We start from the raw sequence: 26,323 nt of genomic DNA, 5'->3' as shown, positions 1-26,323 counted from the left end.
CTGTATTTTCTTGCAAACAAACATATTCCAATAATAGGAGTAGAAGTACGAAATCTGTGTTATAGATTAAAGAGTTTCTAAAGAAAAGTTTCTTGCCATAATTTTTTTATTTTATTTTGCAAGTGAAGCACAACCATTTTGCCCACCATTAAGCAGCTACAAACTGGAATTTACATCAATCACCTCAACACAAAATATTATCATTCACCTTAATCCAACCCAAAGGACTCTCTAACCCCCTTTCAACACCCATTCCCCCTCTCCCCCATGAGCTTTTCACTGAGTCCAACTCTTTCCCGTTGGGTCGAGCACAACATCGAACTAAACTCGCCTCATCCTTTGGAATTTCCAATCAGGCCAAAATGCTGCAACATTTCAAACCGAAAAGCCAGTTCATGGTGACACATGGAGGTCACTGCTTTCGACGGGAGGAGGTTTGCACATTGGAAATGAAATGCTGACGAATGCTTTCCGGTGTCAGCTTGGCTTCCAAACTGCAGAGATTGTATTTTCCAATCGCCCCAAAGTAAGAACAAGGGATTGAAATGGGTTTACAGCCGGGTTGTTAGTGAACGCGGACTGCTTGACCCTAGAGGTTGGATTGTGTTGGCCTGTCAGGGTTATGCGTTTGTAGAAAGCAGCCCTGCATTGTCACAGGCAGGCCCCGTGTGCACTCCATACTGGCCCTGGGGGCCTAATCTCCATCAGAGAAGTGAGTACCAAGTGGCTGCTGATCGACCCTGGGAGGCTTCACCAGCACCGAATAAGTGAAGCTTGAACCATTGAATGGGCATCTCTCAGCTAGAACCTGGAGAGACGATGAGGGAGAGGGAGGGATGGAGTGACAGGGAGAGCTTGTGTAAACATCAGGACCCAGAGAGTGATCAAGAAAAGGGACCAAGGAAGTGATGGAAGTCACCGACATGTGAGGGGCGGGTGTATAGGACAGCGGGGAGGGAGGAGGGTGTGTGGGGGTGACCTGGAGGGCCTTCTATCTGAGGGAGTGATGTGTTGAGGAGGGAGGTTCGGTCCTCAGGGGAAGGATGGTGGGAAGCAATGGGGATAAGACCAGGCTGAAAGCTGCACCGGCCTTTGGAACTTCAGCGGGGTTTGGAGGAGCAGCGACTGTACCTCCGGCTCCTCGGAGACTAACTTTTTAAAGCGCTTGGTGGCAGCGTCTATCGGCTCCTGAACATGGAGGTTAGTTCGATCACACAGAAGAGGAGCTTCTAACAGCGGAGGCTTTCACAGCTGCTCAGTTTATCCTGGGGATCTGATAACCGGCTCTATCCTGCTCTCCCACAGTTACTGATGCAACATCCTAACGCTGAAAAACACTCTCCTGTAGTTCCTTTTCAGCCAATATTAATATAGCAGGGGGGCGAATTCCCGGCACATAATGATACAGCGAGGATCATTCCTGGTGTTCAATGGGCTCTGTCTGGCTCCACATTGAAAGATCCTCAGTCTGAATTGATCAGGTGAAGACGCGTTGCCTGGTGTGGGTTGAGTCTGTGGGTTGCTGTTGCCTTAATGGAGATTAGTTTGGGAATTTGTTAAAAGTTATGGTGGTCGAAATTTGTAACCATGTGTGTATATATATATATAACCTGTGTAAATTAATACAACGTTTCAATGAGTTTAATATAAAAACCTGGAGAACTGATGGCCTGATTCCTGAATTTAGATTCGCGTCTCAACCAAAACACTTAAAAATTATAGGTTATGAGAAGTACTTCAAGTTTCCTTTTGGGTTTTTGAACTGACTCCACTTTCCCAATTGCCTGGGTCACAACAATTGGAAGCGAGCGGATGTGCCCTAATCGAAGTGGGTTCCATGGTGTAACGGTGAGCACTCTGGACTTTGAATCCAGCGATCCGAGTTCAAATCTCGGTGGAACCTTGTTCTTTTTGACAATCCCGCCGACAGGTTCGGCAAATTGCGTCTCCTTTACAATTGCCGTGGCGTCCGATTCGAGAGGACAAATTTAGAACCAGCACGCCTGCCATTGGAATGCGAATGGCTGAGCCTCTTGTGCCAGCAGCCTGCACTGTCGTTGTTTTGGCTCTTGGCCCTGCTCTTTATCTGTCCCATTGAAAAGATGCAACAGTTTGCGTCACATGAGGAGAAGCATTCGACGGGTCGCTGGGAACTTTGGCGCCAATGTGAATGCAGAAAAGACAGGAGCCTGAGCGCAGCAGCAATGTAGGTTCCATGGTGTAACGGTGAGCACTCTGGACTTTGAATCCAGCGATCTGAGTTCAAATCTCGGTGGAACCAAATTTCTCGTTTGCCAAACTGATATTTTCTGTTTCTAGAATACCAGAAACTAATTCGTGACGTGGTTCTGAGGTTTATAAATAAAAGCAAAAGTACAAACCGTAAGAAAGTTAGGCTGAAAGTTCATAAAGCACTGCCTTGTCCTCAATTCTGGCACCACCCTTTAGGACCAACGCAAAGACATCAGGCACCGTGCAGAAAATCTTTATGAGAATAGCTCCCAGATGAAGGGCTTCAGCTCCCTGGGTCACTGGAGAAGTTGGGGCTGTTCTACCGAGAGAAGGGAAGGTTGAGATGAGTTTGGGCAGGGGTATGTCATGTCGTGAGGGGTCTGGACAAATTACACGGAGAGGCACTTGACTTCCAAAAGGGAATTGAATAACCATCAAGTTAACCCACAGGAGTGCTACCTGGTAAGGACGATGGAGTGGGAGTGGCTGAGTGGCGCTTGCGGAGACCTGGCACAGGCACGCCGGGCTGAATGGCCTCCCCCTGTGCTGTAACCATCCTATGGCTCTATAATTCTATGATAACGGGCGGGTAACCTGCAAGCAGCCACAGATTCGCGGCAATTGTCCCAGAGATGTGGACCTATCGTTATACCGAGACATTTGAGGCAGTAAAAGTTATAACCGATGGAGCGGTCGACGTGAAGAGGAAACGTAATGAATGCATTTCAAATGATCATTCGTTTTGAATGATAGAAGGAAAGAAAACATGACTGTGTTTACTGAGTGATTTCCCAATTAAAAATTATCACTGAGCAGAGGAGATAATTGATGTGTCATGCAATGCTTGGCCGCAGGCAGTGGGAATGATAGATACGATTGTATCCTTAAAAGCGAAAATGGAAAACACTTCTGAAATAAAGTGGGTTGCGAGGGGAGTGTGTAGCTGTGGGTAAATTCTGAAACGCCCCAGCAGAGCAGCAATAAACAATTTGGCTTCCTAATAAACGGTGAAATTCTTTAAATTCAAGCCAAGAATCTCTCATCAAATCTCGTCTCTAAACCCTAAAACCTTTGATTGCTCGTTTATTCAGAGGCTTGGCGTCCTTGGCAGTATATGTATATCAGATAAACTGACCCTTTCACCCAGTCATCCATTACTTTGTGTGTTTGCCTCAGAGAAATTCTCATGCTAAACGTGCTGGTTAATTATTGACCATTGTGTCCAGTGATGCATTCAGCAAAAAAGATACAGCAGGAAATCACGCGATTTACCAGTGTAATATTCCAACCAAGAAGTTATCGCTAGATATGTCGTTTTTCTTGCTATATGAATGATATACATTGGTATACGCAGATTATATTCCCATTTGAAACCACCTTTGTATTTCCTGCTTTACCTGCAATGCTTCTGGTCATATTTTATATTTCAGTAACAATTTAAGGCAATTGTTTTCAATGTAACTTGTTTCTGGGGTTGTAGGTGATTCTGACATGTTTCAACGTGTTCTCACCCGACTTATTTCCAGGTTTTTGTGCATGAAAACCAAAGGAGGCTAGGATGTGGAGAGAGAATGTTTTTATTTATTTGCTCTTGGGGCCTGAGCATCACTGGCAAGACCAACGTTAATTACCCACTCCTAATTGATATGTAGGGGGCAGCGGTAAACTGCCTCTTTGACCGCAGCAATCCGTGTGTCGTCGTTATACCCACGGCGTCTTTCTTTTTCTGTAATGTTTTGATGTAACTGAACAGATTGGTTTACCATTTCATGGGGAAGTCGCTGTGGATCTGGAGCTGTATGTAGGCCAGGCTGTGTAAGAATGGCAAATTTGAATAACTGAAGAAACATTAGTGAAACAGTTGTTTCTCTCTCTCTCTCTACCACCGTTGTTGTTTCACATTGTGAACAAGGTTCCTGTGGAATATCAATTGTCTGTGAGAATGTGAATTGGCTCTGCATTGGAAAAGAAGCTGGACCAAGTGTGAATTGTATATCACAGAGTCTCCCCATTTAATGACTTCAACTCTCCCCAATGTTCTCTTTAACTCTCTCCCCTATATTAATCCCATTCACTCTGTCACTGCCACTCCTCGTCCACTAGCACAACTCGGTTATTATCTGTCCCAGCCAGTCCAAATTCGTATGTATCCTTTTCTCATTCTTACAATGTTTCGTCTGTCCTCTCCTGCCTGTCCTTACCATGGTCTGCCCCTTCCTCATTCTCTCTATCAAACCTGTTGCTGCCATGTATTGCTCTGCCTCTCTCCCCACCTTCCTCTCCCATCCTGGTAATACCTGTCTACCCCTCTCTCCACCTGCCAACCACTGTAATAATTTTACACGTTAGATCATTGCGCGTGGACAAAGGCATTTCTGAAGATAGAGTCATAGTCATAAAGTCATAGCGTTTTACAGCACGGAAACAGGCCCTTCGGCCCATCGTGACCGCGCCAGTCATCAAGCCCCTATCTATTCTAATCCCATTTCCCAGCACTTGGCTGTAAGCCCTGTATGCTATGGCGTTTCAAGTGTTCATGTAAATAATTCTTAAACGTTGTGAGGGTTCCTGCCTCTACCGCCCCCTCAGGCTGTGTGTTCCAGATTCCTCCGCACCCTCCACCCCGCCCCCCATCCCCCGCCCACCCCACTCCCCCGGGTGAAAACATTTTTCCTCAAATCCCCTCTAAACCTCCTGCCCCTTACCTTAAATCTATGCCTCCTGGGTATTGACCCCTCCGCTAAGGGGAAAAGTTTCTTCCTATCTATGCCCCTCATAATTTTGTTTACCCCTATCAGGTCCCCCCTCAGAATTCTCTGCTCCAAGGAAAATAACCCCAGCCTATCTAGTCTCTCTTCATAGCTGAAACGCTCCAGCCCAGGCAACATCCTGGTGAATCTCCTCTGCACCCTCTCCAATCACATCCTTCCTATAGTTTGACGACCAGAACTGCGCACAGTACTCCAGATGTGGCCTAACTAACGCTTTATGCAGCCACAACATAACCTCCCTGCTCTTGTATTCAATGCCTCGGTTAATAAAGGCAAGTTTCCCATATGCCTTCTTAACCACCTTATCTAACTGCCCTGCTGCTTTCAAGGATCTATGGACATGTACATCAAGGCCCCTCTGATCCTCTGTACTTCCTAGGGTTCTACCATTTATTGTGCGTTCCCTTGCCTTGTTAGTCCTTCTAAAATGTATTACATCACACTTCTCAGGATTAAGTTCCATTTGCCACTGTTCTGCCCAATCGACCAACCCATGTATATTGCCCTGTATTCTAAGGCTTCCCTCTTCACTATTTACCACACCTCCAAGTTTCATGACAGCTGTGGACTTACTGATCATATCTCCTACATTCATGGTCATGTTCATTAATGTGCACTAAAAACAGCAAGGGACTGGACACAGGTTTCCAGTCAGAAAAACAACCTTCGACCAGTTCATCTTGAGTTGCTAGATCTGGTCGTGATCTATCACATTTAGCAAGGTGGTAGTACCACACAACACGATGGAGGGTATCCTCAATGTGAAGGCAGAATGTCGTCTCCACAATGACTGTGCGGTGGTCACTCCTACCGATACTGTCATGGCAAGAGGATGTTAAATGGATACATGTATCTGCCTCAAGGAGGATTACAGAATTATGCCAGTCAGTTAAATAACGAAACATTATCTATTTGAGTGAGAGGGACGGGTCAGCATCAGTTAGGGTAGGGATAACTCCCTGTAGGTGGAGGGGTTCTCAAAGGCACTGGAAGTGAAATAGTATTCATTTTCATGAAGAGATATGGCAGATTCTGCAGCCAATTTGTAGATTCTGTAGGGAGAAGTAATGAGATGTTTCCATAAGCTACAAACAGATTCTTCTTGATGGAGAGGTACAGAGATAACCTCAAGTCAGTGTGCAGGTGTGGATGGAGACGCACAAAGAGACTCGTGGCAGAAGGCAGATATATCTCTGTGAATGGAGAAGAACTGAGACACTGCAGTCAATGTATAGATGCGATTCCTGTGAATGGAGAGATACTGAGAGTCTCAACTCAGAACAGTTATACCCCTGTAGATGGAGAGGGAGTGAGCGAAACTAGCTGAGTTAAGTCCAATGGACGGAGAGTTGCTGAGATACCCCAGGTAGAGCATAGGTAAATCCATGAGTATGGAGAGGTACTGAGAGACTCCGCTCAGTTTTTAGATCGTTTTCTGTTGTTGGAGAGGTATTTCCTGAATTCAGTCAGTGTATGGATACTTTCCTGTGGATGGCAAAGAACTGAGAGATGAAAGTCAGAACATAGATATATGCCAATGGATAGAGAGGTGGAAAGAGACTCTATGCAGAGTAAAGAAGTCTCCTGTGGATAGAGAAAAACCGATAGACTCCAGTCAGAACATAGATATCTTCCTGAGGACGGAAAGTTACTGAGCCAGTACAGTCAGTATACAGACATCTCGCTGGGGATGGAGAAAAAAACTGAAAGATTTCAGTCAGCTCACAGGTATCCTTTTGGTAATAGACTGATGGACCCCAGTCAGTGAGCATATATATCCCTGAGAAACACTGGCTAAAAAAAAACATGTATCAACCTGTGTACTGATATTTCCCTGTAAACTAAAGAACATATGTTCCCTTATATTTCCTCGTATATACAAAATGTCATCGAAACCTGTCGTGTTCAAGGTTTGCGAATTGGTTTGCGGATGAATGTAGTTGCCTATGTTTATCCTGCATCATCATAACCTCAGTGCAGACACTGACTGACATGCTCAGTCCTATGGCCGCTCTCAAAGCAATGGCCTGCCGAACCAGTGTCTCCAGATGTAATTGACCACCTTTCGTTACATTTTTGTTCAGCAAGTGTGCTAGTTTTTTTTCGGTTCAAGGGAAAGTGGTAAATAGCTCTAAATACGAAAGCAGGTTCCTGAATAATAAATTACCTTAACGATGCAGCTTTTCAAATTTCTTATGCTTTTGACAAGCATCTCATCATGTTTATTTATCCCTGCCAAGATTGCCGTAATCTTGATTCGTTTGTTCTGCAAATGTCACAAGTCTCTTAATGGAGCCAAAAGAAAAATAACTGCTCGACCGGTTCTGAGAGACGCGCCCTGAAACGTATATAATCCCAGAATTCACAATGCAGAAACCGTTGAGGTTGAGAATTCACCGCAATGATGAAGTGCCAAGGCCTCATTCTCCTATTCGGCCCTTTCGAGGGAACTGCGTACTTTATTAGTAACACCCTGCAGCTCTTGAGGTCACAGTATAATTACAGTATACTATTAGGAGATGCAGAGTGTTGCTTGCGCATGGATAACCCATTGTGTTTATATTTGCATTGGAGGCTGTTGTATGGATGGAATTTAGGGGTAAATATACGAGTCATAGAGTCGAGTCATAAAGTTATTTACGACACGGAAGCCCATCAAGTCCATGCCGGCTCTTCGTGAAGCAATTCAACTAATCCCATTCCCCCACTATCCCTGAAGCTCTGTGAATTCGTTCTTTCAAGTGTCCGTCTGAGATTAGCACTGTACAGGGCGGAGCAGTAATGAGGGAGTCTTTGGTTAAGAAAGAGACTGAGCAGGAGGCGCAGAGTGTATGGGCAACCGACAGAGCAGTAAACTCCGGTCGAACATTATCACAATCACTGGAGAAACCTGGGATTCCTCACAGGCAGCTACATTTCAAGAAAAATGTTTTCGGATATCAGTCCTGAACATAATTGGTCAGAGCTTCAGTCCTCTGGTCGGAGCCCAGACTGTCCAGTGCACATCTTGATCAAAGATGTGTTGTAGGAGGTGAGACTGCCCAGAGGACTATGGACTGAGCTTTCCACACATCGGTTCAGCTCTAACAGTCCAGTGCAGGTCAGGATCACCATTTGCACCTACTGTACGGAGTTCGCACCGTCCATGAAATACAATGGACAGACGCCACACCCTATGGCTGGAGCTCTGCCTGTCTAGAGCTGACCATGAACAGAGGTATCTCTTCTGTACGGTCGGAGTTTCTAGTACAGATCAAGGGATCACATTCTATGAAAGTCCTCCCATTCTTCTGCTACACGTTTGGTGCAAACTCTGTAGCTCCTTCACAAGCTATGGAAATGTGTCAATTGATATTTCAACAATAATTCTGAGGGGAGAGGAGGGGCAGTGGCGTAGTGACATGGTCACTGGACTAGTACTCCGAGGGGCCCAGAGTGCTTTTCTGGGAAATTGGGTTTGAATCCCACCAGGGGAGATGGTGAAATTTGCAATTCGATAAAAAGCTTGGAATTAAAAGTTGAATGATGATGATGAAACCGTTGTCGATTGTGGCTAAAAATAGAACATCTGGCTCACTTATTTCCTTTAGTGGAGCTGTCCTTATTACCTGGCCTGGCTCACATGTTACTTCAGGCCACAGCAATGTGGTTGACTCTTAAATGGCCCTTCAGTTCTCAAGGGCAGTTAGGGATGGGCAATAAATGCTGGTCTGGCCAGCGACCCCCGCATCCCATGAACGAATAAATAATAGTGCTGGTGTCCAATATGTGTATGAGCCACGGAGATGAAAAGTAGCATTAATGGCCTGTGCGGTCTGTGGCACAACATTGATCGAATAGACTGTGAACAGAAGGGATTTCCTTTTCCATAACGCTTTCTCACATCATCAGGATGTGTAGAGTTGCTTCACAGATCATGAATGAGCTTTGGAAGTGCAGCCACTGATTTAATTTCAGGACATCGTACCAAAGTAACATCAACGACGCCGATTTAAAACTGAACGGCGCAGGGGGGAGGGGGGTGGGGTGCGGGTACTGTGGGGCCATATGTCCGCTTTGCTCTCCTTTTGATTCTATTGAATGTGGTTTGATAACGGGTGGAAAAGCCGCTCCGCTCCCCCACATTAACCTTAAGGCAGAGAAGAGTATTTGAGCCAATCATTTCATCAGCAGGCTCTTCCGAACAGTTTGCTGATAAATGTGCATTTTTTTATTCGCTCGGGGGCGCCGCTGTCTAGGCCGCCAGCATTTATTGCCCATCCCATGCCCTTGTTTAGAGGGCATTTTTAAGAGACAACCACATTGCTGTGTGGGTCTGGAGTCACATTTAGGTCAGTCCCTGTTTAAGAAGGGAGTGAGGTAAAAGACGGGAAATTACAGGCCGATTAGCCTGATCTCGGTCGTGGGCAAGATTTTAGAGTCCATTATTAAGCAAGAGATTTCAGAATACTTGGAAGTGCATGGTAAAATAGGGCAAAGTCAGCATGGTTTCATGGAGGTCATGCCTGACAAATCTGTTAGAATTCTTTGAGGAGGTAACGAGCAGGTTAGACAAAGGAGAGCCAATGGATGTTATCTACTTGGAATTCCAGAAGGCCTTTGACAAGGTGCCGCACAGGAGGCTGCTCAGTAAGATAAAAGCCCATGGTGTTAGAGGCAAGGTACTAGCATGGATAGAAGACTGGCTGTCTGGCAGGAGGCAGAGATTGGGAATAAGGGGGTCCTTCTCAGGATAGCGGCCGGTGACTAGTGGAGTTCCGCAAGGGTCAGTGTTGGGACCACAACTTTTCACTTTATACATTAATGATCTAGATGAAGGAACTGAGGGCATTCTAGCTAAGTTTGCAGCTGATGCAAAGATAGGTGGAGGAACAGATAGTATTGAGGAGGCTGCAGAAGGATTTAGACAGGTTAGGAGAATGGGCAAAGAAGTGGCAGATGGAATACAACGTGGGGAAGTGTGAGGTCATGCACTTTGGTAGGAAGGATAGAGGCAGAGACTATTTTCTAAATGGGGAGAGAATTCAGAAATCTGGAGTGCAAAGGGACTTGGGAGTCCTAGTCCAGGATTCTCTTAAGGTTAATTTGCATGTTGAATCGCTAGTTAGGAAGGCAAATGCAATGTTGTCATTTATTTCGAGAGGACTAGAATATAAAAGCAGGGATGTGCTGCTGAGGTTTTATAAGGCTCGGGTCAGACCACATTTAGAATATTGTGAGCAATTTTGGGCCCCGTATCTCAGGAAGGATGTGCTGGCCCTGGAGAGGATCCAGAGGAGGTTCACGAGAATGATCCCAGGAATGAGAGGCTTAACATATGAAGAATGTTTGAGGACTCTGGGTCTATACTCGATGGAGTTTAGAAGGATGAGGGGGAATCTGATTGAGACTTACAGAATACTGAAAGGCCTGGATAGAGACGACGTGGGGAAGATGTTTCCATTAGTAGGAGAGACTAGGACCCGAGGGCACAGCTTCAGAGTAAAGGGAAGACCTTTTAGAACAGAGATGAGGAGAAACTTCTTTAGCCAGAGAGTGGTGAATCTATGGAATTCATTGCCACAGAAGGCTGTGGAGGCCAGGGCATTGAGTGTATTTAAGACGGAGATAGATAGGTTCTTGATTGGTAAGGGGATCAAAGGTTACGGGGAGAAGGCGGGAGAATGGGGTTGAGAAACTTATCAGCCATGACTGAATGGTGGAGCAGGCTAGATGGGCCGAATGACCTAATTTCTGCTCCTATTTCTTATGGTCTTATGACCAGGCAAGGACGGCAGATTTCCTTCCCTAAAGGACATTAATGAACCGGATGGGATTTTACAACAACCTCATGGTCATCATCAGAATTTTATTTCCATGTCGTGGCGGTAATCCAGCCCGGGGTCCCAGAGCATTACCCTAGGTCTCTAGAACCCTGGCCAATACGCCACCGCCTTCCCTTGAATGCAGCAGAAGAGTCTTTAGAATCTAACCCAAATCTAGGATACGCAGCCCCTATAATGGGAGACACAAAGAACACTCAAAGCACTTATCAGGCCATGGTCGTATCTGTGGAGTGAGGGAACTGTTCCCTTCAAAACTGTAAAACAGTAAAACGTGATTTTCCAGTCTTCTTCGTGTGCGTTCACAGTGACAAGTTCAATATGTCCTTCCTCGGGTGAATTGCAAATCTGAAGCAATTTATTCGCTTCTCAAATGAAGGGTCTGTGCAACTGACAGGTAGCTCCCTCCCATTTGTCCCACAATCCCATACAGATAAAGGCCAAAACTGAATTCTGCATTTTAATTATTAAACAACAATGTGCACCAGGTTTTGTTGATTTCTGTTCACGGAGACTCAGAACTCTTCATTATTTCTAGTTTGTAGTTTCCAAACGTGTAGAAAACCTTCCCTGGCTTTTTAAATTTGGTTTATTTCCAAAGCGGATAACACCTTATATTGAACTCCACATTCCAGTGTTTTACCCGCTCAATTGACTTGCCTGGAAGCATTTGTAAATTTCTGCCCCATCTAATGCACGTTACAGTTCTCGCTGAATGACTGTTACCTCAAATTGAAGGCTATTAAACGAAAAGACGCGCATTCATACAGCTCAGTTTATCATAACACGATAAGGGAATCGCCTTTTGGCGACATGACTGACATAAATGTTACTCTTCAAACCCTGGGCGACAATTTTGTGAAGGGGATCGACTGCCCATTGTGGAATCGATCCGATATCCATGGAAGGCCCAGCTCGATCTTCTCCAGGGCACATGGGGATGGGCAATAAATGGCCGCTTTGCTGGCGACTCACACCCACAGTCCAAGGATGAACGAAACAAAAGATAAACGGAACAAAAACAGAATTACCTGGAAAAACTCAGCAGGTCTGGGCAGCATCGGTGGAGAAGAAAAGAGTTGACGTTTCGAGTCCTCATGACCCTTCATGAGTTGGTCAGGTGTTCTGATATTAGAGTGGGAAAGGTGGATATTAAGCTTACAGTGAAAGAGAAACGCTGGAACTTTAAGGAGCATTTGAGGAAAGTAAACTTGATTTATACTTTGAAATGTCTGTGTAACCGCCGAGTGACTTAGGTTAAAATCGACGCTCTCCTTTCCCATCATTGCACAGCCGTCAGCAGATGTTCCATTTCTGAAACCAGCCTGTGATATGGTCTTTTGAATGGAAAGTGCATGCGGTTGTCACTGTGCACAAAAGGTGATCATTTTTTCTACGTCATTTATCAAAAAAAAACATTCTAAGACGATTCTATTTACTTCACAGCACCTTCCACAATCAGCGACCTTGGGTACACCCCAGGTAAGTAGTTTAATCCGGATAATTTATTCTCCTACTACCTGCATGCTAAAATCTCAAAGAATAGAAATGCAGGTGCCTGAGGATTCTTGATTTGTTGAAAACTGGCGCCAGTTCTTGACCCATTATCTAGGGGGCGGATTTTTTTACTTGCCACCTCTGGCCGTCTACATGGCAACACAGTTTAACCGAAACAAAAATCGAAAATACATCTGCAGAGAGAGAAACCGAGTTCACGTTTCAGGCTAATTCATTGGAACTCGAAAAAATGTAGAAATCCAGTTGGATTTAAGCATGAGAAAGCGGGGAAGGCGGAAAGAGATCAAAAGGGTGGAATGTATGAGAATTCATACAAAAGAAATACAGACTGACTTGCATTTGTGCAGCAGTTGTTGCATTTTCATGGCTACTGGACGTAAGAAAGTGATCTACTGCCAGTCAAGTTCAGCCGGTGTTGCAATGCAGGAAATGCTGCAGCCAATACGCACACAGCAAACTCTCAATTAATCAGTTTTTGCGACGTTGATTGAGGGACAAGGATTGGCCAGAAGCAAGGATAAGACACCCTCGTTTCTTACAAATAATGCCGCGAGGTCTCTGACATTCACCGACGCAGTAGATGGGACTTTGGTTTAACGTGTAATCCAAAATAGACAATGTAGCGCTCTTTCAGCAGTGCAGTGTGAGCCTTGACTTTTGCACTCAAGCCCAGAGTGGGACTTGAAAAGGGAACCTTGTGACTTCGAGGCGTGAGCGCCACCAACTGAGCAGCAGCTGACAGAAGAGTGAGAAATGGTCAAAGAATTGGTGGTGCAGGGGCCAAAGAGAGTGCTAATGGGGCAAATAAAGAAACAAAGGATGAATCTAGAAGTATGTGCGAACGACAGAATAGCAGAGAACTGGTATCGAAAGCCAAACACAAGGGGGGAAAATACATTAGTAGGAACTGCAATGAGACAAAGGGAAAGAAAGTGAATACAGAGATTACAGTCAATGCGGAGCCTGAAAGACTCGAAAGGTGAAATGATGTTTCTCGAGTTTGTAATGAGCTTCATTGGGGTACTGCAAGTGGCCAAGAAAAGATTGTGGAGCATTGACAGCATTGTGGAGAGTTCAAATGACAGGTGACCTGAAACTTTCTGTTGCTCCATTTGCAGATGCTCCCGAGCCCCCTGAGTATTTCCAACAATTCCTGTTTTTACTTCAGTCTTTCAGAATGTTCATCATTTTGCATTTTCTCTCATAATAGTTTTCCCGCCCGTATCGCGAAACCCCACGCCTACAACTTCTTCCCTCTTCATTTAGGGGAGAGGAAGTCAGAATCTGTCTGTGATTACTTTCCAATCTGCCGAGCCAATTGGGCGCTCGGTTCGTAAACTGATGGAACTGACCCCTTCAGCCTAGGCGTCCAATAAAGCCAAGGCGATGAAACTAGTCCCGTGCAGGGAAACCAAACCTGCAATAACGAATTAGTCACCGGTTAATGCCTCCCCGCTAACGTAAAGACAACACAAACGAATCTTCGGTGTCAACAGCATCTTGAGGTGGCACTTAAAGATAGAACTGTGGCACAGGGGGCAAATAACATTGCCTTCGAGGTACAAGTCTCTAGTCTTATTGTGTGATTCGACTAAAATTCCAGAGATTTAAATGAATAATCCAGGGCACAATATTTTAAACAAATTCACATCGGTGTGAATTGAATTTTAATTGTTTTTGTGTTATATAGCTGATGTAAACAAAAAGACATAGACAAGCTGAGGAATTGTCATCAGAATCCAATTGCCTGATTAACCCCCTGCAGGGAATGCAACCTGCCGCCTTCACCAGTTCTGACCTGTATGCCACTCTAATCCCACACAGATCAAGGGTGCACTTAACTACCCTCTGCAGTGGCCTGAGAAGCCTCGCATTGGTACAAAACCAAAGCACGAACAGCTCCTCAGGGCAACTGGGGATGAACAATAATTACCAGACTCCATCGGAATGACCTTTTCCCAAAATTGATTAACAACAACACATCATAATGAAGTAAAATATTAATAATAACAGTAATAATCACAAGAATTGTAAATATTTGCAAATTCAATAACGTGTAGGAAGATCTCGGGACGCCCGAACGCGTTTCTTAATCAGTTAAGACTCCTGAAATATAGTCACTGTTGTGGTTTAGACAGGCATTGTAGCTAATTGCAAGAATCCCGCAAATCAGAGTGAAACAAGACAATGGATAATCTGACCCTGGTTGAGTAACTAATATCGCTCTAGGGCATCAGCAGAATTATGTGTGGATTTCACTGTGTTTTGCTGAGAGCATTACATGCAAGGGAATACATCTAGCGAAGGGAAATATATAACAAGGATACTGATGGATCTAGACGACCGAAGGTTCAGAAACTATTTTCCTGCCTTTTCCTCCAAACCAGTGTTGATCATTGCAAAGCTAATGCTCGCTTCCTGGAGCAAAACTCTGAGGGGATGACTGTTTCTAAGAGGCGGCATATGTATGATTGGCCACATTCCCTATGGCTTTGCTGTGAGGCTCAGTGATTATTTACTGAATGAGAGGTTTCGAGTTCCAAGTTTGAGCATTGCCGCTCCTGGCTTCCCGAAGCTGGGGTGTGCTGAGCGCTTCACTGCTGCCAGTTTCCCGGAGCTGGGGTGCGCTGCCTCTTCAAGTTGATGGAGAAGTTGGGGTGCACTGTCCCCTACGTTGTCTCCAATATTCTGAAGCTCGGATGTCTCCTTCTCCAGCTCCCTAGAGCTTTGCCAGCTTCTTCTGTTGGTGCCGCCCTTGCCCTTCTTCATTGGAGAGCAGCTGCCCTTGTCATCCATGTCAGGTGGGAGTCGCCTCTTGCTACTTGCCTGAGAAGTGGCTTGGTCCCTTCTTAGCCTCTTCTTCTTTTTGGTCCTCTTCACCAGCCGCCATTCCCCCGGTTGATCGCCTGGTGGTTCCTCCTACATTGATTCACTCTGCTGAGGAGTGGGAGATTTGGTGGGCGGTGCAGTTGTTTGGCCGTCTGTTGCTTCAACCTTTTGCTTCCTCTTGTGTCTGTCTGTGTCCTCCTTTGTCCCATTGTGTTCGCTGGAGGCCTTGGCGGCTGGAGGTTTGCAAGTGTCCTTGGCGGTAGTGACATTGGCCGTTTCTTCTGCTTGCCCCTCTTTGGTTTCTGCTGCCTGTGTAAAAGCGAGGCAGTGTTTGGGGCAGGTCTTGTAGAGGTGGCCTGCCTCGCCACACAAGTTGCGGCGCTTAGCCTGTCTGCAGTCCTTTGTCTGGTGTTTTTCCTGTTTGCAATTCTAGCAGAAGATGGAGCTGCAATTGGCCGCCACATGACTAGATTAGCCACATGAACAACAAACTTTGGGCTGCCCAGCATAGTTAAGGTAGCCACGGCTTCCCCCGATAGTGAAGCTGGAAGGAGGGTAGAGGATTGTTCCCTTACAATCCACCTTGAGTGTGACCTTGACCTGCCATTAGCTGGTATTAATTCCGAAGGCGTCTTTGACCTCGGCGCAGTTCCCAACCTTGCCGATGTACTTGGTCAGGAAGGTGTGCACATCAACGACAAGAACATGGGAGTTGTAGAGGTGCACAATCACCACACGGTCCCGTTGTGACTGTAGAGTAAAGAGTGGCTCCACCACGAGGATTCTCATCTGCGGCGGGTCTCTCTTCTCTTTGAACACCTCCAGGAACTTGATGCAGGCAGCAACATTCTTGAAGGTCACAACGAGGTATCCAGCGCTGGGGACGTCCTGCAGGCAGTAGATCTCTGCAGTTTCAAATCCACATGACTCCAAAAGGATTCTCTTAATGAAGAAGACACGGTCAATGGATGTACCTCCTTCGCTGTCCTTCACTGCCACCCTAACAGTGTTACGTACCCTTTGGTTTGGACCGCGACTGTTGCAGCCATCACCTCTTTAAGCTCCCTATGTTCGGCACTGAAGCTCCTGCAAAGGAGAATAAACAACCACAGAAGAGCTTCCAATGCCAAAGGGCAAAAAGGTCAAAGCTTTTGCTGAAACCCCGCCCCCCACCCCGTCCCCCGCAGTAAAATAAATAACACCACAAAGCAACACTTGTGCACTTGCAGAGCCAACCATGATCATGGTCTCTCCCTTGCCAGGTCTTGCTGCATTTGGACACGGACTGCTTCATATTCTTTGGGTGGTAATAGTTATGAGGTAATGAATTACTGTTGAGGCGGGTTTGAACACTTTCCATGAGAAAAAAAGCGTATCTTTGATCGCTAACGCTTCTGTTATCTGGTCGCCCAAACCTCACTTTATGAAGTACCTTTCAGCTCCTGCCCAGGTTAAAGGCGCTTCTTGTAACACAGACACTCCCCCTCGCTCCATTTACCTCACGGAAGTGGAAAGAAGTTTCAAATTGCCTCCGTGTACTGCCAGAAATGAAGGCACCAAGGTATAAATTGGTCCAAGTCATGGGAGCCTCTAAGCTTTCAGGCTAAAAAATTCTTACTCGGAAAACCTACTGCCCTGTATTGTCCAGTAGCTGTGAGATTTGGCAATGATTTAACTGACACCTCGGGAACTGCTTATTTATATCTAATGTTACCCACAGGGCAGCTGGACCTGCAGGCAGGATGTTTTAAAAATTCTTTCGAGTTATCAACAGTCACAGATTGCAACTCTTTCGAGTACAATCACAGCTCTTGGTTTCCGGGAGTGGGACATGAACTCACAACCCTCTGATTCAAAGGCGAGGGTGCTATGAACTGAGCCACAGCTAAATGCACAAGAGCAAAAGCTTTCCAAACTATTCACGTTGTTAGATTTCGATGACGTTAGCTGGTTTCCGGGCGACAATGCAAATTTACCTCAGTTGATATTATCACAACGAAGGTAGACAATCGTTGTTATTGCTCACAGATGGGGACCATGTCCTGTAATAAAATCACTCTTATTATCTGAATTCGGCAGCGAATGGAAGAATGTTGCTTAGACCATTCAATAGTTGTCTCATAATAGTTAAAAAAAATCCAAATTCTGCGAATAACAAAACAGAAAGGGGCTGAATTCCAAGGACAGTTTTTTTTAGAATACTGTGGTTTTCCAATTCATAAATGATAATATTATTAATGAAACTTTGAATAATGTACCCTCTTCTGCCGACTCAGAGAGCTAAACGCGAACACAGGCGATTTCTGAAGTTTCTGAAAGGTACAAAGCTTTCTGAATTCCTTTCTCAAGGGAACAACTGAGACTCGGGGGACCTTGAAGATAATTATCAATCTTTGTAAAGTGAGGAAGTGCTGAAAAAAATGGAAACTGCAGATTCTATGCACATCCGCCTTTGTCAATCCAATGATACATTTTCACCTTTATTACTGTAGTAACTCTTTCGAGTTATCAGATCGCATGTAACTCTTTCGAGTATATTCACAGTTCTTGGTTTCCGGGAAACTCTTTCGAGTTATCAACAGTCACAGATTGCAACTTTTTCGAGTACAATCACAGTTCTTGGTTTCCGGGAGTGGGACATGAACCCACAACCTTCTGATTCAAAGGCGAGGGTGCTATGAACTGAGCCACAGCTGATGCACAAATTAGATATTGTAGATTATCCGATACAGCTGTGCTCCTCACTGAAGTGCTATAATTTATCCGGAAGCAAAAAGCTCAACAGGCAATGGCGCCACAGATTCTTCTGTCATAGAGGTAGGACTCTTTTTTAAGTTTAAGTGATGAATGCACAAGCTTCATTTATGATCAACGTTAATATTTAATCTGTGAGTCCGTGAACGTGCCTATCAATGCACCAAATACTGTTAAACATGTTGATTTCTCAATCATTTCCGCCAGAAGTTAACGCAAACATATTTCCTTCTTTGCTGGTTCTGGTTCTTACGGTAAGAAAAAAATGCTTTAGTCAATTTATAGTCATTCAATTGCTCCAAAAACACTCGTAGTGTGCTGGAACATTTCTTTAATTTTTTTTTTAGTATAAAGGCTTTTAGTATCATAGGCTTTAGAAATTCAAGCAGTGATTCCAAAGGCAAGGAGGCTAATTTAAACGTCAACAAATCATTAGGTGGAGCCGATTTGTCAATGGCCTCTTTCTGAACCGTAACTTTTCTATGGTTCTATTTCAAGTAACCTGTCCAATTGTAGGAGGCACACATTAAAGAGGAACACATGGCCTTGAAAGTTGTGCAAAGAAGCTTCAACAGGGTTTGTCAATCATGATGGAACCTGTCATGCAGGAAAGCTGGACAATTGGAGTGTCTTATGCGAATAACAGCATTTTGAGTACTCATATTGAGTAAATAAGTAGACATTCATTTCATTGGTGGAGGCGTTGATCATCAATGGACACACGTGTAAGTTATTTGTCAATGGAGCCACAGCAGGGCGGGGAGGCGTTGTTATACTCCAACCATCTGGAAATCAGTGTCTGAAACGTTAATGACAGCATATGCTGCTGTACATTTGAAAATGGAATTGGAATGTCCTTGCATAGGAAGGCTAAGAAGTATTGTGCAAAAGATGAGGGCCGATGACTTAAATGGATGACCAATAGCTTACACATGCATGATGGGTCAAATTGCCTACGTCTTTGCTGCAAGGATCTGTGATTCTGCTCTCAAAGAGCGACGTCAATTTCCAAGATCGCGCCATGTTGTTTTAGACCCAGTTCATCTCCACATAACAGAGGTCACGTCTTCGATTGCTAGTGCAAACTGAAATAAGTAAAAACGGAAATTGGAAATTATGTTTTCATTCATTTAAATAGATGTCTCTCCTTTCTCCTGAGAATTAATTCAGGCTATGGGGGAGCTTTAAATAAAACCAATCTTTGAAATAGTAAGGAGGTTAAAAAAAACCACAAAAACATTGGGGAACTTTAACAGTCACAAGGTTTCCATGTCATTGATAAAATAGTTGATAAGCCAAAAGAAAATCCAAGTAGCAGTGCCTGTTGTTCAGTCTGGTGATGCGATTTTTTTCTCATAAGTGTTAGAAATGCATTTATGTTATGTGATTTTTTTTCGTATCTGAATTAAGTTTATCCTACGTGTGGTTGGAAAAAGAATACGAATTCGAAATGAAATCAGTAAGCGATGGTAAGATGCATTGTGTTTGTACACTTCTACAATAACACCGTATTTGTAAAACGAAGGATACGGCAAAAGATACATATTTTAAAAAATGAAGATTAATATGCATCTCCGCAGATAATCTTAACATCGATCTCTTTGATCCACAGGATTTTTCTATCAGCCTCGTACAGGTAATTTTTTGCCTCACCAATTTTACTGTCTGTTGCTTGAAAAAATCTGCTTCTCTGAAAATAATAATAGCAGGTAAATCATTAGATCACATGAAATAGAAGCAGGAGCAGGCCATTCAGCCCATCAAGCCTGCTTCGCCATTGAATAAGGTCATGGCTGATCTGGCTGCAGCCTGAAAAGCAATTCCTTGTCTGTCTCCATAACCCTTATCTCCCTTCTCTGAGCTCACCATTCCTTTGGGTGCATCGGAGTTAGTTTCTTATTCAAAAATGTTTGAAAAAAATAACATTATAAATGCTAAAATCAATTGTGTTAGTAAAGCTCTCTGCTAAGGCTTAATTTGCAAAACCATGAGGGTATTATGCAGTTGTGTTAAAAATATGAATGTCTGATTGAGTCTCTGCAGATAGTGTTAACGCTGATCTGCTTCTTCTACAGTCAGTGGTTCTGAGCACCATGATGGCAAACACTTAAATTCATAGATTGCATTATGTTTCCGTTCAGATATTTGCTTCCCTGTAAAGCATAGCAACGGTCAATCTGAGTTTCAAATATATTCCCAATATTTTAGCACAAACCCAATTATTTTTCTTCCTCGCTTATCAGTGACTTGTATTCACTTACGAAGTGTTAGTGTTGTTGATGTTCTCTTGCTGTGAATAATGACTACACAGGTAGTGAATGTATATGCGGCATTTTGAATCACTTGCCATCAAAACACAGAACATACCTGATTACTGACTTGGCCTTTAAATTGACGTAGGGCCCCAAATTTTAGAAGCTGCCACAGCCCGTTCCAAACTCAGGCAACAAACAGGTTAAGATGTCGAGGTAATTTCCTATGAAATTATAAGTTCAGCTATTGCATTTCATTGACATGAAAATACAAAATCCTTTGAAATTCCCCAGGTAACCAGAAGACACGAACAGCAGAAACATAGGGTCCACATTTCATGTCGAGAAATGGTTATACAGAAAAAAAAACCCGCCCTGATTCCTCCAGGAGGCCTAGTGGTATTGTCGCTGGGCTAGTAGCCCTGGGACACAGGTTAATGCTCTAGAGACCCCGGTTTCGAATCCCGCCTCGGCAGATGGTGGAATTTGAATTAAATAAAAACCTGGAATTTAAAAATCTGGTGACCATGAAACCATTGTCGTTTGCAAAAACCCATCTGGTTCACTAAGTCACTACACGTGACTCCAGACCCACAGCAATTTGGTTAACTCTTAACTGCCCTCTGAAAGGGCCTAGCAAACCACTGAGTTGTATCAAACCACTACAAAGACTCAAAAAAGGAATGAAACCGGGCGGGCCATCCGACATCGACCTAGGCACCAGAAACGACAACGGTAAACTCAGCCCTGTCGACCCTGCATAGTCCTCCTTATTAACATCTGGGGGCTAGTGCCAAAATTGCGAGAGCTAGTCATCCTCACGGAATGTCCCAGGCACCATAACCATACATGGCGGCACAGTGGTATACCGCCGGGAGAGAGTTGCCCTGGGAGTCCTCAACTTCGACTCCGGGTCCTATGAAGTCTCATGGCATCAGGTCAAACATGAGTAAGGAAACCTCTTGCTGCTTACCACGTACTGCCCTCCCTCAGCTGATGAATCAGTACTCCTCCATGTTGAGCATCACTTTGAGGAAGCACTGAGGGTGACAAGGCTTCAGAATGTACTCTGGGTGGGGGACTACAATGTCCATCAGCAAGAGTGGATCGGTAGCATGACTACTGTCCCAGCTGGCCAAGTCCTAAAGGGCATAGCTGCTAGACTGGGTCTCTGGCAGGTGGTGAGGAAACCAACAAGAGGGAAAAACATGCTTGACCTCATCCTTACCAACCTGCCTGCCGTAGATGCAACTGTCCATGACAGCACCGGTAGGAGTGACCACCGCATAGTCATGGTGGAGAATAAATCCCGCCTTCACATTGAGGATACCCTCCATCCTGTTGTGTGGCACTATCAGCATGCTAAATGGGATAGATTTCAAACAGATCTAGCAACTGGGCATCCATGAGGCGATGTGGGCCATCAGCAGCAGTGAAATTATACTCAAACACAATTTGTAATCTCGTGGCCCGACTTTCCCCCCACGCTACCATTACCATCGAGCCAGAGGATCAACCCTGGTTCAATGAAGAATACAGGAGGTCATACCAGGAGCAGTACCAGGCATACCTAAAATGAGATGTCAACCTGGTGAAGTTTTAGCACAGGATTACTTGCGTGCCAAACAGCATAAGCAAAAAGTGATAGACAGGGCAAAGCGACCCCACAACCAACAGATCAGATCTGAGCCCTGCAGTCCTGCCACATCCAGTCGTGAATAGTGGTGGGAATTAAATAACTCACTGGAGGAGGCTCGACAAATATCCCCATCCTCAATGATGGAGGAGCCCAGGACATCAGTGCAAAATATAAAGCTTAAACATTTGTAACAACCTTCAACCAGAAGTGCCGAATGGATGATCCATCTCGGCCTCCTCTGGAGGTCCCCAGCATTACAGATGCCAATCTTCAGCCAATTTGATTCACTCCACGTGATATACAGAAACAGCTGAAGGCACTGGGTACTGAAAAGACTATGGGCCCTGACAACATTCCGGCCATTGTAGTGAAGACGTGTGCTCCAGATCTTGCCACGCCCCTAGCCAAGCTGTTCCAGTACAGCTACAACCTACCCAGCTATGAGGAAATTTGCCCAGGTATGCCCTCTACACAAAAGTCAGGACAAATCTAACCCGTCCAATTGCTGCCCCATCAGCCTACTCTCGACCATCAGTAAAGTAATAGAAGGGATCATTAACAGTGCTTTCAGGTGGCACTTGCTTAGAAATAACCTGCTCACCGACGCCCAGTTTAGGTTCTGCCAGGGCCACTCAGCTCCTGACCTCATTAGTTCATTGGTTCAAACATGGACAAAAGAGCTGAACTCTCGAGGTGAGGTGAGATTGACTGCCGATGACATCAAGGCCACATTTGACCGAGTGTGGCATCAAGGAGGCCTAGCGAAATTGAGGTCAATGAGAATCAGGGGGAAAACTCTCCGCTGGCTAGATTCATACCTAGCACAAAGGAAGATGGTTATGGTTGTTGGAGGTCAGCCATCTCAACTCCAGGGCATCACTCTGGAGTTCCTCAGGATAGGGTCCTCGGCCCAACCATCTTCAGCTGCTTCATTAATAACCTTCCTTCCATCATAAAGGTCAGGAGTGGGGATGTTTGCTGATGTTTGCACAGTGTTCAGCACCATTCGCAACTCCTCAGATACTAAAGCAGCCCATGTCCAAATGCAGCAAGACGTGGACAATATCCCGGATTGGGCTGACAGTAGCAAGCAACATTCGTGCCACTGAATTGCCAGGCAATTACCATCTCCAACAAGAGAGAATCCAACCATTGCCTCTTGACGTTCAATGGAATTGCGATCACTGAATCCCCCACTATCAACATTCAGGTGGTGGTGGTGGGGGAGGGAGGGGGGTGGGGGGGGGAGTTGGGGCGGTTTCCATTGACCAGAAACTGAACTGGACTAGCCATATAAATAGTGTGGCTACAAGAGCAAGTCATGGGCTAGTAATCTTGTGACAAGTAACTCACCTCCTGAGTCCCCAAATCCTGTCCCCCATCATCAAGGCACAAGTCAGGAGTGTGATGGAATACTCCCCATTTGCCTGGATGAATGCAGCTGCCACAACACTCAAGAAGCTGGACACCGTCCAGGACAAAGCAGCCCACTTGATTGGCACCACATCTACAAACATTCATTCCCTCCACCACTGCCGCACGGTAGCAGCAGTGTGTGTACCATCTACAAGATGCACTGCAGGAATTCACCAAGGCTGCTTCGACAGCACCTTCTAAACCCACGACAACTACCATCTAGAGGACAAGGGCAGCAGCTAGATGGGAACACCACCACCTGGAAGGCCCCCTCCAAGTCACTCACCATCCTGACTTGGAAATATATTGCCATTCCTTCACTGCCGCTGGGTCAAAATCCTGGAACTCCGTCCCTAACAGCACTGTGGGTGTACCTACACTACATGGATTGCCGTGATTTAGGATGGCAGCTCACCACCACCTTCTCAAGGGCAACTAGGGATGGGCAATAAATACTGGCCCATGAAGCGAAGCACACATAATGTGAATGAATAGTAGACATGGTTTACTATTAATTGAGGATTGCATTCAGTGAATCTTGTCAAAATACTTTCCGTCAGATACCTTAATTTACCTGCTGGAAAGCTCAACATCACGCATGATGTTAAAAACATAATGCATTCAGATCAAGGAGCTGTCTAAATTATTCCTGTTCTGGCACTTGAATAGTAAACATATTCTAGTGAAATCGAACCTGTCTCATATTGAAAAAAAGCTTAATAACCGTATGCATCAGGAGGTATCTATTAATGATGCTGATTTCTCAGATCACAGCACTTCGTGCAGCCCTTTTTGTTTTCCAAGTCATGGGCAATTCTGGCATTTACCAAACAGTTTCTGCTCAGAGACGTGAGCTGTGCTTTTTCCAAGGAGAAATTAATGAAAACACATTTCGCTTCTTGTTTTCGGCGTCTGGGATTTGGGATTTATCAAAAAAAAAGTGCTTGAAAGAAGAATAGTATTTTGCAATGAAACCAATATGAATGGGAAATTGAATTATGTCTGCAAAGTTCCACGCTAACGCCTAATTTGCAAAATCATGGCGATATCATGCTAAAAATCTGAATTTTAAATTGGAGCTCTGCACATACACAATGCCGTATGTTCCATATGATATGGATAGGATCGTGGTTATATGACTTGGTTAATTCATATAGTTCATTCCTTATTTATATATTTGCCCCAACAAAATGTATAATAACGAACGGTCGAAGCTACAAGTGGAAAATATTCTATCGCTAAACGCAAATCTCATCCGTTTGCTCATCGGCTTTGCATTGACATTTGCAAAATAGTACTGCTATACATATTCTGTGGTTGCGAATAATTGCGACGCATTGAATGCATGTTGAGGTAGTTTCGAGCACTTTCCTGAAAGAAAACAGTGAATCTTTGACCTTTAACGTTCCTGTGAACTGGCCATTGAAATCTTAATTTAAGAAGCTGCTTTCGCAACTTTCAGCTCCTGCCCAAGAAAGTCCATTGTCAAAACATCACTAGCCGATTCTTGCAACGCAGACAATTCCCCAGTTCCATTTACCTCAAAGAAGTGGAAAAGTGGCGCTTAAAATCGCCTCCATGCACTGCCAGAAATGAAGGCACCAAGGCACAAATTGGTACGAGCCAGGGAAGCATCAAATCTAACTGCCTTGGATTGACCAGCAGCTGTAAGATTTGCCATTGACTTCGATGACACCTCAGGAATCCGTTACTTATATCTTAAGTTATCCACAGGTCAGCTCTACTTGCAAACATGATGTTAAAAAAATACATGAGAGCAAAGGACTTCTAAGGTATTCACGTTATTAGATTTCAGTTATGGTAGCTTGTTTCCAGACCACAATACAAATTTATCGAAGATGATATCAGAACAATGAAGATACACAATCATTGTCATTGCTAACGAGAAGCGACATTGTCTTGAGATAAAATCAAGTTTAATACCTGAATTCAACAGCAAATGGAAGAAGGTTGCTTAGGTCATTCCGTATTTGTCTCGTAACAGTAAAAAAAACTTAGCCCAAATCCAGGGGATAACAAATAGCAAGAGGCTGAATTTCAGGAACACAACTTATAGGAGAATATGCGTGGTTTTCCAATTCATAAATGATAATATTATTGGTGGAACTTTGAATAGTGTACAAGTGAGCCCACTTCTGCTATCTCAGAGCGAAAAACGAACACAGGGGATTTCAATGCTTCTGAAAGATATAAACCTATAGAATTTCTTTCAATAGCGAAGAAACTCAGTTTTGGGTGACCTTCAAAATAATTATCTATTTTTGTAAACTGCGGAACTGCAGAGCATCTGGGATTTGCCAGATTCTAAGCACAACCGCCCTTGTCAATTGTTTGATACATTTTCACAGATGCTCAAACTAGATATTGTAGATTATCCGATATAGCTGTGCTCCTCAATGAAACACTACAATTTGCACGGAAGAAAACAGCTGAACAGGTAATGGCGCCATAGAATTAGGATTCTTATATGACAAACTGGAGTACCGGAAAGTAGTGAGTTTAAACGATGCGTGCAGATGATTTGTTTCCGATCAATGTTAATAATTAATCTGAGTCCGTGAGCTATCAACGCAAAAAATATCGTTAAACATGTTTATTTATAAAAGATTCCGTCCAGAAATTAAGAAAAATCTGTATGTTCTATTGCAGATTATGGTATTCACGGTAAGAAAAAAATACTTCAGTCAGTTTTTCGCCATTCATTTCCTTCAAAAAAACATTTAAGTAAAAGTATCTTAGGATCACAGGCTTTTGAAATTGAAGCAAAGATTGTAAATGCAAACAGGCTAATTTATACATTAATAAATCACTCGGAAGAGCTGATTTGAAGTAACCTGTCCAATTGTCAGAGTCACACATTTGAAAGGATCACAGGCCCTTGAAAGTGTGCAAAGAAACTTCAGCAGAATTTGCCATTCATGATGAATTTCAGTCATGTAGGAAAACTCGCCAATTGGAGTAGCTTGTGCATGGTGAGTGACGAAGTGTACCCTCATTTCTACTGGAGGGAGTGTTGATGATCCGTTGGCATATGCATAACTTACTTGCCAATGAAGCCAGAGCAGGAGA

General features: G+C 44.3%; 2 non-coding genes across 2 annotated transcripts; both read left to right on the top strand.

Annotated features, from left to right (window-relative positions):
- The first annotated feature begins 1,831 nt into the window (after positions 1-1,831).
- On the top strand, positions 1,832-1,903 carry trnaq-uug (transfer RNA glutamine (anticodon UUG)). The gene has a single exon. It is a non-coding gene; the product is annotated as a tRNA-Gln (tRNA).
- A 306-nt stretch (positions 1,904-2,209) lies between these two features.
- Positions 2,210-2,281, top strand: trnaq-uug (transfer RNA glutamine (anticodon UUG)). The gene has a single exon. It is a non-coding gene; the product is annotated as a tRNA-Gln (tRNA).
- Positions 2,282-26,323: the final 24,042 nt, after the last annotated feature.

This window comes from Cetorhinus maximus, chromosome 34 (assembly GCF_964194155.1).
Source record: "Cetorhinus maximus chromosome 34, sCetMax3.hap1.1, whole genome shotgun sequence".
NCBI lineage: Eukaryota > Metazoa > Chordata > Chondrichthyes > Lamniformes > Cetorhinidae > Cetorhinus > Cetorhinus maximus.
This window is presented reverse-complemented; position numbering and strand designations above follow the sequence as displayed.